General features: G+C 46.9%; 1 long non-coding RNA gene across 1 annotated transcript in view; it reads right to left on the bottom strand.

The window, feature by feature from the left end:
- The window catches only part of LOC114069881, a 13650-nt gene extending 10561 nt beyond the window's left edge, over positions 1-3089 (bottom strand). Inside the window, exon 1 of the long non-coding RNA XR_003573840.1 lies at positions 3007-3089. This is a non-coding gene — a long non-coding RNA (uncharacterized LOC114069881). The remainder of the gene's footprint in view (positions 1-3006) is intronic.
- Between the last annotated feature and the right edge of the window lie 12056 nt (positions 3090-15145).

A 15145-nucleotide genomic window follows, 5' to 3' on the forward strand; every position in this document is an offset into this window, starting at 1 on the left:
GAGGAGGAGGGAAGGGCCTTTCCAAGACTCTACCGTGGAAAAGGAAGAATCCGTGGTGTTAACAGGGCTGCCTTTTTTTCTCCCTCCCTTATAATTTCTGCAGGTTCTTTTAACAGAGATGAACATAAGTGCCAGACACAGAGCTGAAGGCTCTCTGGAAGCTTTGCTGCCTTCATTCTTCTGTTTCCATCATCATAAACCCAAGAAAAGCCAGATTTGCACCTTTTCAGCCATGTATACATTATTAACAGGACCTTTGGGATGCACTGCTTCTGCCATGAAAGCAAATATCAGCTTAAGAACAGTTAATTCTGCTGACAAGAAGGGAGTAAAAGCACTTATTTTTGTTCACTGGCAATACCTAAGCCCTTGAATGATCACAGATGGGCAAGAGCCAACAACCCAGCCCGAATAACGGGCTGCTCAGACTGCCTGTAAACAGATTTTAGTGTCCCTCTTTTATCTGAAGCTGGACACAGCCAAGGGGTCTGCTGGGGACTGACACACACGTGCCTGGAACAAGGGGGTGGGTGTTGAAGCAGCTGCAAGTCCCTCTAATCCCTTCCCACCACAGGGGCCACTGAAAACACAGGAGCCACGGGGCTGCTCTAGCTCCCGGTGTGGCTGGGTGCTGCAGGAGCAGGAAACAGCAGCCAAATTCTTCCTGTCTCCTCAGTCTCAGCTGAAGGAAAGCCCCAAAGCAGGTGGTAATTAAGCCCTCCCGCTAAATAGAAAATATGGTTACTTTTACCACACTGGCATGCACGGCCAGGAACACAGACAGGGAGAGGCAGCTCCGTGCTGCCTCCTTACACAGCTGGGAGATGGAGAGCTTCCAGAAAGGTTGGCTTTCATGGGCTTTGCACTCGGATTTCAGTGTTTCATCCCTTTTATCTGCCTGTTTAGGGCTTACCACAGCAAGTCTGTCTCACGGAGCGTCACTGGAAGAGATGACATTCCCAATTTCTTGATCAATAAAAATAAGATAAATGTAACCTACCCACTTCATTTTGGTCATATGTTAAATTTACAGCCTAATGACACCGATTTCTGGGACAGGATGGGAAGAAATCCTTCCCTGGGAGGGTGGGGAGGCCCTGGCACAAGTTGCTCAGAAAAGCTCTGGCTGCCCCTGGATCCCTGGAAGTGTCCAAGGCCAGGCTGGACGGGGCTTGGAACAACCTGGGATAGTGAAAGATGTCCCTACACATGGCAGGGGGTGGAACAAGATGGGCTTTAAGGACTCTCACACCCCAAACCATTCTATGGTGATAATTTTAGGAGGAACTTGTTCCCCCTGAGACCAATGTTGTTATCTTTGCTTTAGAGCAGAGGCCTTTCAGAAAATGTCCTGATACTTCAAGACCAAGGTTCATTTAACTCAAGATCACACATTCATCTATCTGAAAAGTCCACTTTTTGTTCAGATTATATATCTTTGATATCCATTTTACAGGATAAACAGAGGCAGGAACATTCAGGTGTGCTCCCATGTTGTGGGCTGAAACACGGGGGGAAAATTTTATGTCCCCTTGGGGCTCTTGTTTGGGATTTAATTTCTTGTGTTTAAAGAGAATTCAGGATGGTAAGTGCTGAAAACTTGGCTTAATCTGTTGGTTTTTTTACAAAAATCCTATTGTTGCTCTTACCCTGGATTCACAGAAATCGAGATCATTCACCACTGATTTCCACAGAAGTGGAGTTCACAGGGTAAGTGCTTTGGAAAATCTTACCTCTCACAGCTGCTGAAGGTTTATGAAAGTCTTGCCCCCTGTTGCAGGCCATAGGAGATGAGCTCGTCAGAGATGAGAGGTTTGAAGAAATGTCCCACAGAACCTGGGAATAACGACAAGGAGGAGGCTGAGACCATGTAACTGGGTCAGAATCTGCCCATTCCTCGCTGTGCATGGAGGGTAATGAAGGTCCAGCTCCCACCACAAGGCACAGCAGCGAGCAGGAGCTGTCAGGGAGTTCAACAGGACAGGATTTTGCAATGTGCTACAAAAATATCCCCAGTAAGTGAGCCAACAGGGATCAGTCTTTGTGTCAAATACTGTATGTACTGGGAGTCTGAGTTCGGTGACTGAGTCATCTCAACCTGTTGAACGGGATCCAAAGGCTTTCCCATTTGGTTTGAGGGAAACAGGCACACACATAACTCTGGTGGCAAGCCAAATTTCCTCCTGTTGCAGCTCAGGCAGGGTCAGGCTGCACCACTGAATATCAGTTATCTCTTTATGGTTTTTCGCTGCCCCCAGAGTGAGTCTAAAAAAAAAAACCAAATAAGAGAAAAACAAATAAGATTTTCCTTCTTAGTTAAAGATGTCAGCAAATCTCTGACAGACCGGCACAGTGGTGGATGGTAGCTCAGTGAAATCCAGCTCTCAGAGGGCTGGGCATGGTTTGTGCACCCAGAGTAGGATATGCTGGGAAATTCCAGAGCAAACAGCAGCCACCCTAGAAAGGGGAATCCCCATGTTGTGGTCCAGCCCTAACAAATGACACAGCTAAGAAGTCCTTCTGTCTCTGAAGTCCCCAAGGGGCGAGGAGTACCACTTTGGGAAAAGTGAAATGCAGTACACAGTCTAAAGAGTCAAACCAAAAGAAAAGCCAGTAGAAATGTCACCTTGTTTTAACCCAGAGCTAAAATCCTTGTCCTTCCAGAACACACCGTTCCCTTTGGAAGCTGTTAATGGCTGACTCTGAGATCCACAGACAGAAAGAAAGGCAAGGCAAAGTGTCTTTTAAGTACTCGAGAAAGCCTCAAGGAGGAAGGGGGAAGCATGTCTGGAGGAGCAGGAAGACACACAGAGCTTTTGGGCACAGCCTGCTGAAGAGAGTTGTATGTTTTTGACAAGGAAACTGTTTGTTTCTTTTGGGATCGTAGCAACAGGACAGCACGGACACGGTGTGTGAGCAAATAACGATTTTTCCAAGGAATACCTCTCTCCAAATAAAGTAATCAATTTCTCATCTTAATGGAAAAAACCCCAAACCTATACAAACCTGCCAGGCCAGAGACACAACGCTATTCTCCTCTTCTGTTTTTCCAAAAGCATTTCCCAGCTTTAATTCCAAGGTGGTGAGTCTTTCTCATCCAGATAGCAGAGCAGCCTACTCTTGAGAAACACAAATCACAGATAAGGAGGTGACCCAGACAGTTCTCTGAAGCAGTAAAAACCCAGTGTTTGTTTGCTTTCAGCTGCTTCCTGCAGGCCATCCCCATGGCTGCTGCTGGGAACTGATCCACCAGTTCCTGACCTGCTTCCAGCTCATACAAACCACTCTCCCACAGCAGCTTTGCAGGTACCAGTGACCTTTGCTCTGGTCTCCTTTACCTATTACAGTCCAGCAATCCCCCAAGCCCAGACTGAGATGGGGGAATTTAAAGAAAATGGAAACTTCTCCAGCCCTTGGGCTGGCTTTGGTCTCACAGAATCACGGGATGGGTCAGGCTGGAAGGGACCACGGTGGGTCCAACCTTCCTGCTCAGACAGAGCCATCCTGCAGCACATTGCACAGCATCGCATCCAGGTAGTTCTGGAGTACCTCCAGTGAGGTGTCACCAGCTATCCTGGGGTGGGCTGAGACCAGAATTCACCCCAAAGTGAAGAACGAAGCCACCAGCACCGGTGCTCACACTCCTGCACATCTGTTTGCATCCCTCCTTTCTTTCCCAGCTCCTCTTGGCTTGGCAAACAGGAAGAAATAAATGTTATAGCCATCCCAATCTCTTTTCATGGAATCATTTCAAATGACTTCTTGAATCGCTTCAAGGGCTTCTTTTGGAAGTGCTCACAGAGGGGTAAAATCCTGTTACAGACTAAACTGCTGTGACCTTGCTGTGTGGGAAAACTGAAAGTCACATTAATCAGCAGCTTAACTAAACTTTTCTGCTCAGCCTGGAAATGCACACTCTCTGAAGTGCAGCTGGGATACCTGAAAGATCTTAAGGCAGAGACATAGTAAAAAAAAAACCATGTAAGGAGCTGGAGATAAATAGACTCAGGTAGTGCCTGGGTTGAAAATTGCTGAAGGGCAAAAGAGTGTAAGGGGATATCACAGAAATCACAGGACGGTTTGAGACCATCTCTTTCCGTCCCCTGCCATGGGCAGGGACACCTTAAACTAGACCAGGTTGCTCCAAGCCTCATCCAGTATGGCCTTGGACACTTCCAGGGATGGGGCAGCCACAATCTACAACATATCAGATGTTGGGAAATAAAATTACGAACATTGTTGCTAATTTTATAGGAGACAAAGACTGTGGAGAGGTAAATTACAATAAGGACAGGTCATTCATGCACCACATGTTGAATTATTTTGTGTGTACACTTCACAGGATGAAGCTCTTTATCCTGGGACAATAGACACTAAGTGGTGCCTCAGGTTTTCTTATTTATTATTATTATTTAGAGTTGTTATTATTATTATTATTATTTATATTTTTTCCCACACGGTCATTAAGAAACTGATGCAATGAAGGCCAAGATGAGTGATGCCCTGAAAACTCAGGGCCACACCACTACTCTGCTCCTTTGCTCCCTGATAACTTGCTCACTGAACAGATTCTGCTTCCCAGTTGATCTGCTTGACTCTCAGGAGGGCTGTGAATCAACTGTAGAAGAACCAGTTGGATGCTGAAAAGCACATGCAATTAATAATCACAATTTAGGGATATTTCCCTTAAGCAGTGCAATCTTAGCAATATATTTCTATTCCACAATATCAGTTTGATTCTTTCCTCATCTCCCATCCAAATCCAATACATGCCTGGATTAGTGGAGTAAGCCTGGATGATTATATTAGAAAGAGACTCCAAAAAGCTTTTGGTTGAGGGTTTCTGTAGTGTATCCAGATGCTTTCATGACTTCGTAAACAGGACAGAACTCATCCACCCTCAGCTCTGAATGCCCTATTCTTAAAACTTTGAGGAAAGCAGCATCCTAAAGAAAAGTCCTAATTGCTCTTGGAATATAAATGGAGGCACTTCTTATAAGTTTCAGAACTTCACTTCTGAAAAAAAACCAAACAAACAGAATAGACATTTCTCAGTAGATAAAAAAAGTATCTTTCAAACTAAACATCCTGATAAGAATGTGTTCAGAAAAGCCAAAAACCACGCAGAAGGACTTTTTAATGGCTGCAGTTACTTTGGGAAGGTAAATCCTCTGAGCCCATTTGTTCACCAACACAGCAACTTGCCACAAATTCTCCATCCTCATTCTTGTATTCAGATGATTTAAAAAAAAAAAACAAACCAACAATGTGCTATCCATTGCAATGTGCCCTTTACTATTTAGGTACAATCACAGAAAAAAAATATGACACTTTTGAACATACAAAAATAATTTCAGCAATCACAAACATTGCAGGAGAAGGTTGAAATAACTGACTGGTGGAATGCTGAATTTAACAGCATCTTTCCCTCCAGAGAAACAGGGAGGCAGAGAATTATTGAGGGCCACAGGTGCTTTATAAACTCTTGCCACAACTGCAGGAGTGTAGACAGCAAGAAGACAGACTAATTAGCCAAAAAAAAAAGAGAAGGGTTTATTTTATTCAGCTGGAGCTCTCACTGCTCATCTCCAGGGCACAATATCAACAAGAGACTCCAATCTCAGGGCTTTGGGAAAGAAAGCAAGCAGTGAAAAGCATCCTGTCAGGACAGTGTCAGGGCTGAACATCCAAAACAGAAAAAAGAGCCTAAAAAAATCATAACCATGACACTGAGTCAGTAGTCACACACAGACATGGGCTCTACTTGCTCTTCCAGCACCCCTGAGACATAAAGCATCTTTCCTTCCCTTCTCCCTGACCACCAGCAAACAGTTTTGCTAAAAAAAAAAGTAAGGGTCCTGTAGCCACTCAATCTATGCCAAATCTTTGCTGTCCTCCAGTGCTGTCACCAGCTTCTCCCAAGTCATTCCAAGCTAAGCAGATGGGCATTTTTATTGCCTCTTCACAAGCCAGTTTTTCCATCTGAAAGAGGAGGACAACTGTATGTAACTTTTTGCCCCACAGGGGCCACTGAAGGCGCAGATATTAATGCTCAGAGATGCCCAGAGATAAGACAGAGACTGACCCTTAGCCAAAAGTCACCACAGTCAAAGGAGCACTTTCAGTGAATTTTCAGTGAATTTTCAGAAAAAGAAACTGTCATCAGCAGTGACACACTGGTGCAGCCTGATGTCACAGAAGAGACATCTCCCAGTGACAAAGCTTGTTCGATATTCTAAACAAATCTGAAATTGTGTTTAGTCTGGAAGTGATTATTTTGCTTATTCAGATTGATGTTTAACCACACACTGAAAATATGGTCAGGTGGCCCAGCTCCAGCTCAGGGAAGTGGATCACAGCACCATAACCAACAGTGCATTGCACAGGACTGAATAATACAGATACACCATCATTAAAACCCACAATTTAAACTCTGGAGCCGAGGTTTTATAGTGGCAGGACAAGCATGATACATGTTCTCCTTTTTCAGATCCTGCAGTGTTTCAGGATACATGGGAAAGCAGATGTTTTTAATAGTCTGAACCTTAAATAAGCTTATTCTTCCAAACCAACCGCATGCAGTCAGGAGTGAGGCGCTGCTGCACGGATGGTCAGAATGTTCCATCTGTCTTGACTCCAGTGGAAAATGCGTATTCTGACCAAAATAGAGATATTCACATTAAGACTTATTTTTCCCTGCAGTGTCCAAGGCCTGGTTGGGCAGGGCTTGGAGCAACCTGGTCTGGTGGAAGGTGTCCCTGCTCGAGGCCAGGGGGTAGAATGAGATGATCTTTAAGGTCTCTTCAAACCCAAACAATCCTGTGATCCTGTCCTTATGCAGAGCAAATCCATGGATGCTGCTTGGCCCTGCACCCACTGCGGTGCCACCTGAGGTGGCAGAGCCAGCCCAGACTAAGGGGAACCCACAGATGTCCTGTGCACTGATTTAAACGTGCCTGAGAGACATCAGGCACACTGACAACTCAGAGAGGTTTGAGGGTGTTCAGAAAGCATGGGGAGAGGGCACATGCAGATCTAGAAGCAAAACTGGGGAGCGGCAACCTCCGAGGAAAGAAAGTACAGAGGGGCTCTCGGGAAGGATGTCAGGAAACACCGTTTTACAGGCGGAACCAGAAACATCTGACACGGGAAAGCTTTCAAAATAAATGTGGCGTGGGTTTAGGGCAGGAACTCCAAAGCACAGCTGCCCTAATCATCTTACACTGTTAAGAGAGAAGTGAGAGATGTCTGCTGGGAATATTGCTCCTCCTCATGGCCCAGAGGATGCAGGCTGAGCGGATGATCCTCCCCTCCCACTCAGCCCAGAAGGCAGAGACCCCTCCAGTTGAGCCAACAGAGTCACGTCAAGAGCAAGCAAAGAGGAAACCATTCCCAAATGCTACTCACATTACATTAGCTCCCCATGGATCTCTCTGTCCGCACCTTCCCCCGTGCCATACCCCTGACACACCTTACCCCCGCTCTCTGTGCCAGTCAAAAGCCCTATCAGGTGAAGATAACAGAATCACTGACTGGTTTGGGGTGGAAAGGACTGTAAAGGCCATGTCATTCCAACCCCCTGCCACGGGCAGGGACGCCTTCCACTAGACCAGGTTGCTGACATGTCGTTTGTTGTGCCTTCCTTGAGATCCTCCTGAAGGACTGGAGGTTTGAGCCCCACTGAAGGGGTAGGAGCATGCAAGAAGCACTCTGAATAGGCTACCACCTAAAAATGGGAAGGTTCTGCCTTCTCTTAGGCAGATTTGGTGGGGGACCTCAGCCATGAGGTAAATCCTGTGCTCTGGGCTTGCCTTAACGGGTCCAGCGAGGGACAGAGCCAGGTTGGGGAGGTTTGGGACCAGCTCTGCCACAGCTGCACCCAAGTCCTTGAACGCTGACCTCCAGGTTAGAGACATGGCAGGAAGAGAGCGGCGAGCACTGGACAGAGAGCAAATCCCATTTATTCCCTTCCACAGCTTCCCACTGAGCTGTCCAGTGCCACACACGGAATATGTGCTGCCTTCAGCAGAGCAGCAGCTCAGCTCCTTGATTTCCTTAAGCCAGAGAGTTTTGTTTTATTTTATCTGGAGCAAACTGCAGCTGCACTGCAAAGGCAGAGAGCAACATGCAGCCCTCGGGGGGCAATCCACATTGGATGCGAGCAAGACAGAGATCAGCAAGGCCCCTGCCTCCCAAACCTCAAGGAAGATGCTGTTGCATCATGTGAAATCCCTTTGAAGACATTCCCTAGCTTTCCCTCACAGTGACAGCGAGGAGGGAAGGAACTGGCAGAGTCCCTGCTCCCAGCTGCACACCACTAATCCACATGGATTTTTGGTTTTTTTCCACCCCGGTTCCTGGGAACATTTGCCGTGGAAGAAGCCAAGCCTGTTGCTGCTTCCAACTCCAAAGATGCTTCTTCTGCACCATCCATTTTCTACCAGCTGTTTGAGCTCACAACCAGAGCCAGACCAGCCAGAGCAGAGCTGCAGGGCCCTGACTCCCTGACCCCTCAGTGGAGTACAGGCTGCCTCCTCCATCCCAGGTGCTTTGGCTTTGCCCTCCTCCTTCTCCGCACTGATCAATTCCTGCCTTTCTCTTGTGGGTACCTCCACTCACAAGCATCTGCCAAACTGCTCAGAGCTTCCCAGAAAAGCCCTGGCTTCCCTGAAAAGCCTGTCTCCAGCTCAGAAATGCGCTTCCCTTCCTACAACACCTCACCCTCGGGCAGCCAGAATTGCACAGCAGGAGGAATTTATCCCCTCTTTGGCCATCTTAGAGTAAGGAGCTGGTTCTCACAGGAAGCAAGATCACAGAACCCTAGAGTGGTTGGGGTTGGAAGGGACCACAAAGCTCATCTTGTTCCCCACCCCCTGCCATGGGTAGGGACACCTTCCACTATTCCAGGTTGCTCCAACCTGGCCTTGGACACTTCCAGTGGTTTAATTTCTACCAAGGCATGACATGGCAGGCAAACTCCTACCTACATGATCCCAAAATCAGGATAACAGACCAGTTCCCCTGATTCCCAGCTATTTACTCCTTTTGCTAAACAAAACCTTAAGAACCAAGGCGTGTTTTCCAGACTACAACCATTTTCCCCTCAGTAACCAAATCCAAATAATAACAGCATGAAATATTTTTCTCCCCCCTTTCCCCCCTACCCTCCCATGACTCCCAAATTCCTACTCCATAGCTCCTCATTAGGCCTGGTGTTAATTAGAATGGACTGTGAAGTTCACTACATCTGTGCAAAATAGTGGGGGTGGACAGACACATGACCTGAGCTCTTGCGAAACCTCCAGGTCCCAAAAAATGTCCCAAATAACGGTGATAGCTCCTTCAGTCATTCCTTTTGATATTTGTCTTCCCAAGAAGTTTAGTAAGAAGAAAAACAAAGAGGAGCTCACCAAAAAAAGTAACTTCAAGCACTTTGAGGAGAAGGGAGTTATTTTGCTCGAAGGCCTTTCATTAATAATCCCCCTAATGAGAGGTTTTATTAGTTTGTAAATGTTCCCTTTTGCTCAATCATTTGATGGCATCCTTGGCAGCGACACCCCATCATTCTTCATAGCGTGTGTGTCAGCCTGCTGTTTAAAGTTTAAATTAAAGCAAGGCTTGTGGTTGAGGCTCTAGTGCACAAAAAGGAAAGGAAAGCATCAGTCTTTAAAGTAACAGTGTTCCTATTAGCATGGTAGCCCCCCAGGACAGGAAAATCCTGGAGAACCACCCTCTTAAGTACTGGATTCAAACTCCGAACCCAAGACCTTTCCATCCCTTCAGGTCTGCATCCTCACCCACTCTTCCACTGAAAAACCCAAAGCACTGAAACAACTGTAAAACCAGGCTGGGAAGTGAATGTCTCTGCCTCTAAAAGAGGGGCTGTAAAACAGGGCAATAAACAGAGCTGATTTCACAGAACTACACCAGAAAAGAGCAGTCTGCAGCGCTTCTGGGAATCCTACCTGAAGTTCTTTGAATCGTATCACAGTCTCGAGAGAGAGAGGGAAAAACAGCCTTTCTACCTGGATCCTGCTGACCTCACTGGATCACAGAACCCCAAAACGGTTTGGGCTGGAAGGGACCTGAAAGCCCACCCAGTGCCACCCCCTGCCACAGGCAGGGACACCTTCCACCAGCCCAGGTTGCTCCAAGCCCTGTCCAACCTGGCCTTGGACACTTCCAGGGATCCAGGGGCAGCCACAGCTGCTCTGGGCAACCTGTGCCAGGGCCTGCCCACCCTCCCAGGGAAGAGTTTTTTTTCTAATGTCTCATCTAAACCCACTCCCTGTCAGTTTGATGCACTGAAACTGGTGAGCTGCATCTCACACACTGCTCAGTTTGGCACTTGGACTCTCTCTGGTCTCCCAAAGGCCTCCCAGAAACTTTGTGGTGCAAACAAGAATGGAAGCTGTAGGACTTTGGACCGGCCCCTGATGTCCCTCCTGTTTCTATCTTGGCTTGGTTGCCGGGGAGGATTCTGGAGAAGAGTGGCAAGACCCTGGATTAATATTCTCAGGAAAAAAAAAAATGAGTAGGAGGCCTGGCAAGTAAGTTTTCACTCTCCCCATGATTCACCAGGAAGTCAGACAAGGAATGTCTCCACCAGGAGAAAAATAGGCTCAGCTTAATGGCATCTTTAATGGTGACATATTTCTTCATGAACTGCCAAATAGTTACTGGAACAGCCTCAGCACAGAACAAGAGTGACTTCTAGTGCAGTCCAGGAACATGGCAAGGGTTACTGCTTGGTATTATCCCTACATGTGTTTGAGTTCATCAGCCTGTGCTGCCTAATGAAAATGAGACTTGGTCTAAACTGCAAAGTGCCTGCGAAAGTGATGGGGATGTGGCTGCCACATTTATGCTCTTAAATGTAGAAGAGTTTCTGTTTTCACCTGTTACTGCTTCGCACTACCTTTGCTTTGCTGTTTTTGAACCTGACTGATGAAATTCCCACACAGCCTGGGCAAATTAATCCAGCCCTGCCCAAGCTGAGATCTGCAGAGCTTCCATCCATATCCCACTGCTGGTACTCAGACAGCTCAGCAGGAAGCCATGGGATACCAGGTATTCCTGGCTGTGTGGAGCACTGATGCCCCTCTGGCTGCTGGGATGTGAGAGACAACCCACCAGGAATTTTCAGCCACCTCCTTTACTGTGTGACCGAATTTGTCTCACGGCATACACCAAGTGTCACACAGGGTCCTGCTTCTGCCTCTTGCCCAGTGGTGACCTGGTGGAAGTCAGACACGTGACAACAGCCTGGTTGGTCTAAAGCTTTTAAGAACCAGAGCCCCACCATCCCCAGCACCCCCTTTCAGAGTCCTGTTCTCTATGCCTGTATTTTTTTTGTAGCTTTACACTGTCTTCAACTAATGGCAAGTAAAAACAAGCCCCCAGTATGCTTCTACTGGAAGTGTTTTGTATAAAACAGTAGACAGAAAGGAACAGAAAGGGATATAATTTCAATATCAGAGTGGGGTGAAAATAAATGGTTAATACAGCTCCTACTTGGTGCTGCCTTCGTGCAAACACGATGTCAGCTGAAAACTGCTGGCAAGTGAAAGCAAGAGGGATGGATCTCAGCTGAACAGCAGATATTCCCTGGGAGAGAGAACACAGAAGTTGCCTGTAACTGCACATGGCTACCCTGTTTGTACAAGATCAAATTCTTTCCTGTGCACGTAGCAGCCTTTCAAGAATCACAGTCCATGACGTCACCCGGTGCCAAACGCCTTCCCCGTGGCTCTGCTTTTAACACTGGAGCCCCCAGAACAGCTGGATGGAATAAGAACGTCACACACAGTCACTGCAGGGGAAACCCTGGGTGGCAGCTCATCATGGAATCACAGAATGGTTTGGGTTGGAGGGGACCTTAAATCCCATCCAGTGCCACCCCCTGCCATGGGCAGGGACACCTCCCACCAGCCCAGGTTGCTCCAAGCCCCGTCCAACCTGGCCTTGGACACTTCCAAGGATCCAGGGGCAGCCACAGCTTCTCTGAGCAACCTGTGCCAGGGCCTGCCCACCCTCCCAGGGAAGAACTTCTTCCTAATATCAGATCTCAACCTACTCTCTGAGTTTGAAGCCATTCCCCCTTTTTCTGTCACTCCCTGCCTTTCAAAAGTTCTCTCTCCCTCTTTCTTGCAGGCTCCCTTCAGGTACTGGAAGGTCTTCACTTCCAGGATTTCACAGGGAGATTATCACATCCAACCCATCTAGGGATCCAGTGAAGGCAGCCAGAATCATCCTGCAATCCCTTAGGAGAGAAAGAGACCCCTCAAGGAGGACCAGGCACCACAGAAACCTACTCAAAATGCTACAAATCACCCCACCCTGCCCTGAAGTGCCTTGGAGACAGGAGTAAAAGTGATGGGAAAGTTTAAACAAGTTCTGATACCCAACTATTCAAAGCCCATCAGCAAATTCTGGCAGGTTTACAGCCAGAAATTCAACACCAGAAGGAAAATCACAAAGCACCGAGCCTTCAGCAAGCTGGTCTCTTCAGTCCCAAGCATCACCCTGCTGATCAGAATACTTCTGAATATGTTTTTGAACTTCAGGTGCTCTCCACTGCAAACATACCTTGACATGTCTTCTCCCTCCATGGAAAATATCCTTGGAATAACAGTTGGTTTGAATGCAGGGAAGAGCCACTTTTTTTTTTTTTTTTTTTTCAGGGGCATAAGTTGTTTAGGAATATTTCACTAGAATACTGGAGCAAATAGAGACCTCGTTGAAAATGAGAGTGCTCATAGGGAAGAGTGATTCCATATGAGTTTTAAGTTTCAAATTTCACAAAACGTTTCGCTCGTAACATTTTTCGAGGGAAAAGCTCCAAGTTTAGAGCCTGAAATGGTTTCATTTAAAACAATGTTTCTTTCTTCTACGGATTTCGGTTTCCAAATCTGGGCTGTTGAAGATGGACTGAAATGAAAGACATTTTTCATGTCCTCAACATGTCCAATAACATACTTCTCTCTTTTTATTAGAGGTGTGATTTCTACCCCCTCAGATTCCAAACGGAAAAAAAAAGAGATGCAGCTCATCCTTTTTCATTCCTATTTTAAAAAACTCTTCCCCACCCTGACACGGTGAAAAGAAAAAAAAGCCAAAATAGCTTGTCCTAGGTGTTTTAATCTGCCTCCCAGATTAAAAAGCCCAGAGTGCCTCAGTGTAATGACTGAAGGCAAGTGTATGACTTTGCCCGGAGCAGTGGAGCCCACTCAGCTTGGAGAGCAGAGATTTAAGGCTAATAAGCAGATAGTTTGGTTCAGACAAAAGCTGCGTCATTCACCCATGGCTCTGTTGAGTTCTCTGCTACCAGAAAACCCCCAGCAATCACTGGAAGAACGGTCTCAAAGACTGTCCTGCAGTGTCCATAAGAAGTGGCTTTTAACACCACACCCAGCATAAGAACTTGCTGTATGTTCCCTGCCGCTGCCAAGGCTCTGACTCCCTTTCCTGCATCTTGAGTTCCTACGTTTCCAATCTGTACATGATGTTCAGCTTCATCGCTTGCAGTTTATGAACTTGAGCACAAAGGCAATTCTCATTGCCACTGGAAGGAGTGAATCTCCCCTCATTCCCTGGAAGAGGAAAAACAGCATCTGCCAAGGCAGACACTCCAGCCTAACCTTCTTTTCATACAACACAAGGAAAAAGCATCTCAACAACTTCCTTGCAGTGATGACAACCAAGTCCCTGGAGACAAGGGGTTTATTTCTAGCTCTGACACAGACACCTGGTGTGAACTTGCACATTCTTGAAGGCCTGTCTCTGGCTGAACAAACTCTTTAAAATCCGAGTAACTCATCGCATTGAATAAATCTGTGAGGAACTTAAAACACTGCCCTGTGCCTGAGAAAAAGCCAGAACCACAGCCAGAAAATTCTCTGCGGCTCAGTGCTCAACAAAAGAAGCACCTTGACCCTTTGTTTTCTAAGGCCAAATTTCTTTCCAAAACAAACGTTCCTGATCCTCAGTGCCAGCCTGACTTGTGTGAGTGGTTTATCGCTGACTCAGCCAAGATTCAACCCAGCCAACGGCAGGCACCGAGCTCCTCGAGTCTGCTCGAGCTCTTGACGTGCTTCGTGAAGGGACAGACAATGTTGTAAGGCGCTTCAGATGCTGGTAGGGGCTGAGTCACCCTCTCTCTGTAACCTGAACACGCCAGACATGACTAGAAAGAAAATAGTAACCACTCTTTTGGGGGCAAACGCCAACTTTTCACATCCATCCATCACTGGGAGGCCGCGCTGGCCAGAGCGCAAAGCTCACTGCTGTGCTTTATTTAAGACCTGCATGCAGCAGGAGGGCAGGAATGTTTCTAGGCCTGGAGCCTCAGCCAGAGCCAACCCAGCTAAATTTTCCATGGAAAGCTTTAGTTTGAGGGAGGAGAGCAGGGTGGAGGTAACAGTATCAGTCACTGAGTGACAAACTCCTGCCTGGCATTGCCTCCTCGAGGCAGGAGCCAGCTGCAGTCACTGCTGCCAGCCTTCAACACCAGCAAACCAACTGAAGGGGCCCTATTCATATCTGAGCAACACTTATTCCAGCCAGGAGATTCAGCCCTGGGAATCTCTTTGAGGACAAGATAAAACCTAGTGGGATTTGGCCAGTTAATGCCTATCCATATCACTCGGTATCCAAACACCAACTCAAAGTACAGGACAAATACCCTTCCACTGGCCCTAGGAAGAAGAACAGGCAAGACACTGCCCTTCCTTCGTGGATATGGGAAAAGAAAGGGAAGGACTGTGGCAAAAACACCCCTCTTACTACTCCAACATATGGTCAAAAGGGCAATCAATACCTGTACCTTCATGATTAATGTTCCAGTTACAGGAAGCTTTCACCACTTCACGTCAGCAAGGAAATCACAACCTTTTCCTTTCCAGGCTCTGCTAACATCCTGAAATCACAAGAGCTTTAGGTGTTGCCTGACGCTCACACCCAGGTCCTTCAAATGCTCCATGCCAATAACAAAACCATTACCAGACCCTTCTCTACACAGTGAGCTCATAAATATTAACAGGGAGAACACAGTACCTGTCTGGCAACAGCACCCACAAAACCTAAAATCGAGCCATTTTAGGGTGTCTTACACCACTCAGCACGTGCTTTTAGGTGCTTAAAATAG

This window comes from Empidonax traillii, unplaced genomic scaffold (assembly GCF_003031625.1).
Source record: "Empidonax traillii isolate 1590-97213 ecotype Southwest subspecies unplaced genomic scaffold, ASM303162v1 scaffold1388:size117283, whole genome shotgun sequence".
In the NCBI taxonomy this organism is placed as follows: domain Eukaryota; kingdom Metazoa; phylum Chordata; class Aves; order Passeriformes; family Tyrannidae; genus Empidonax; species Empidonax traillii.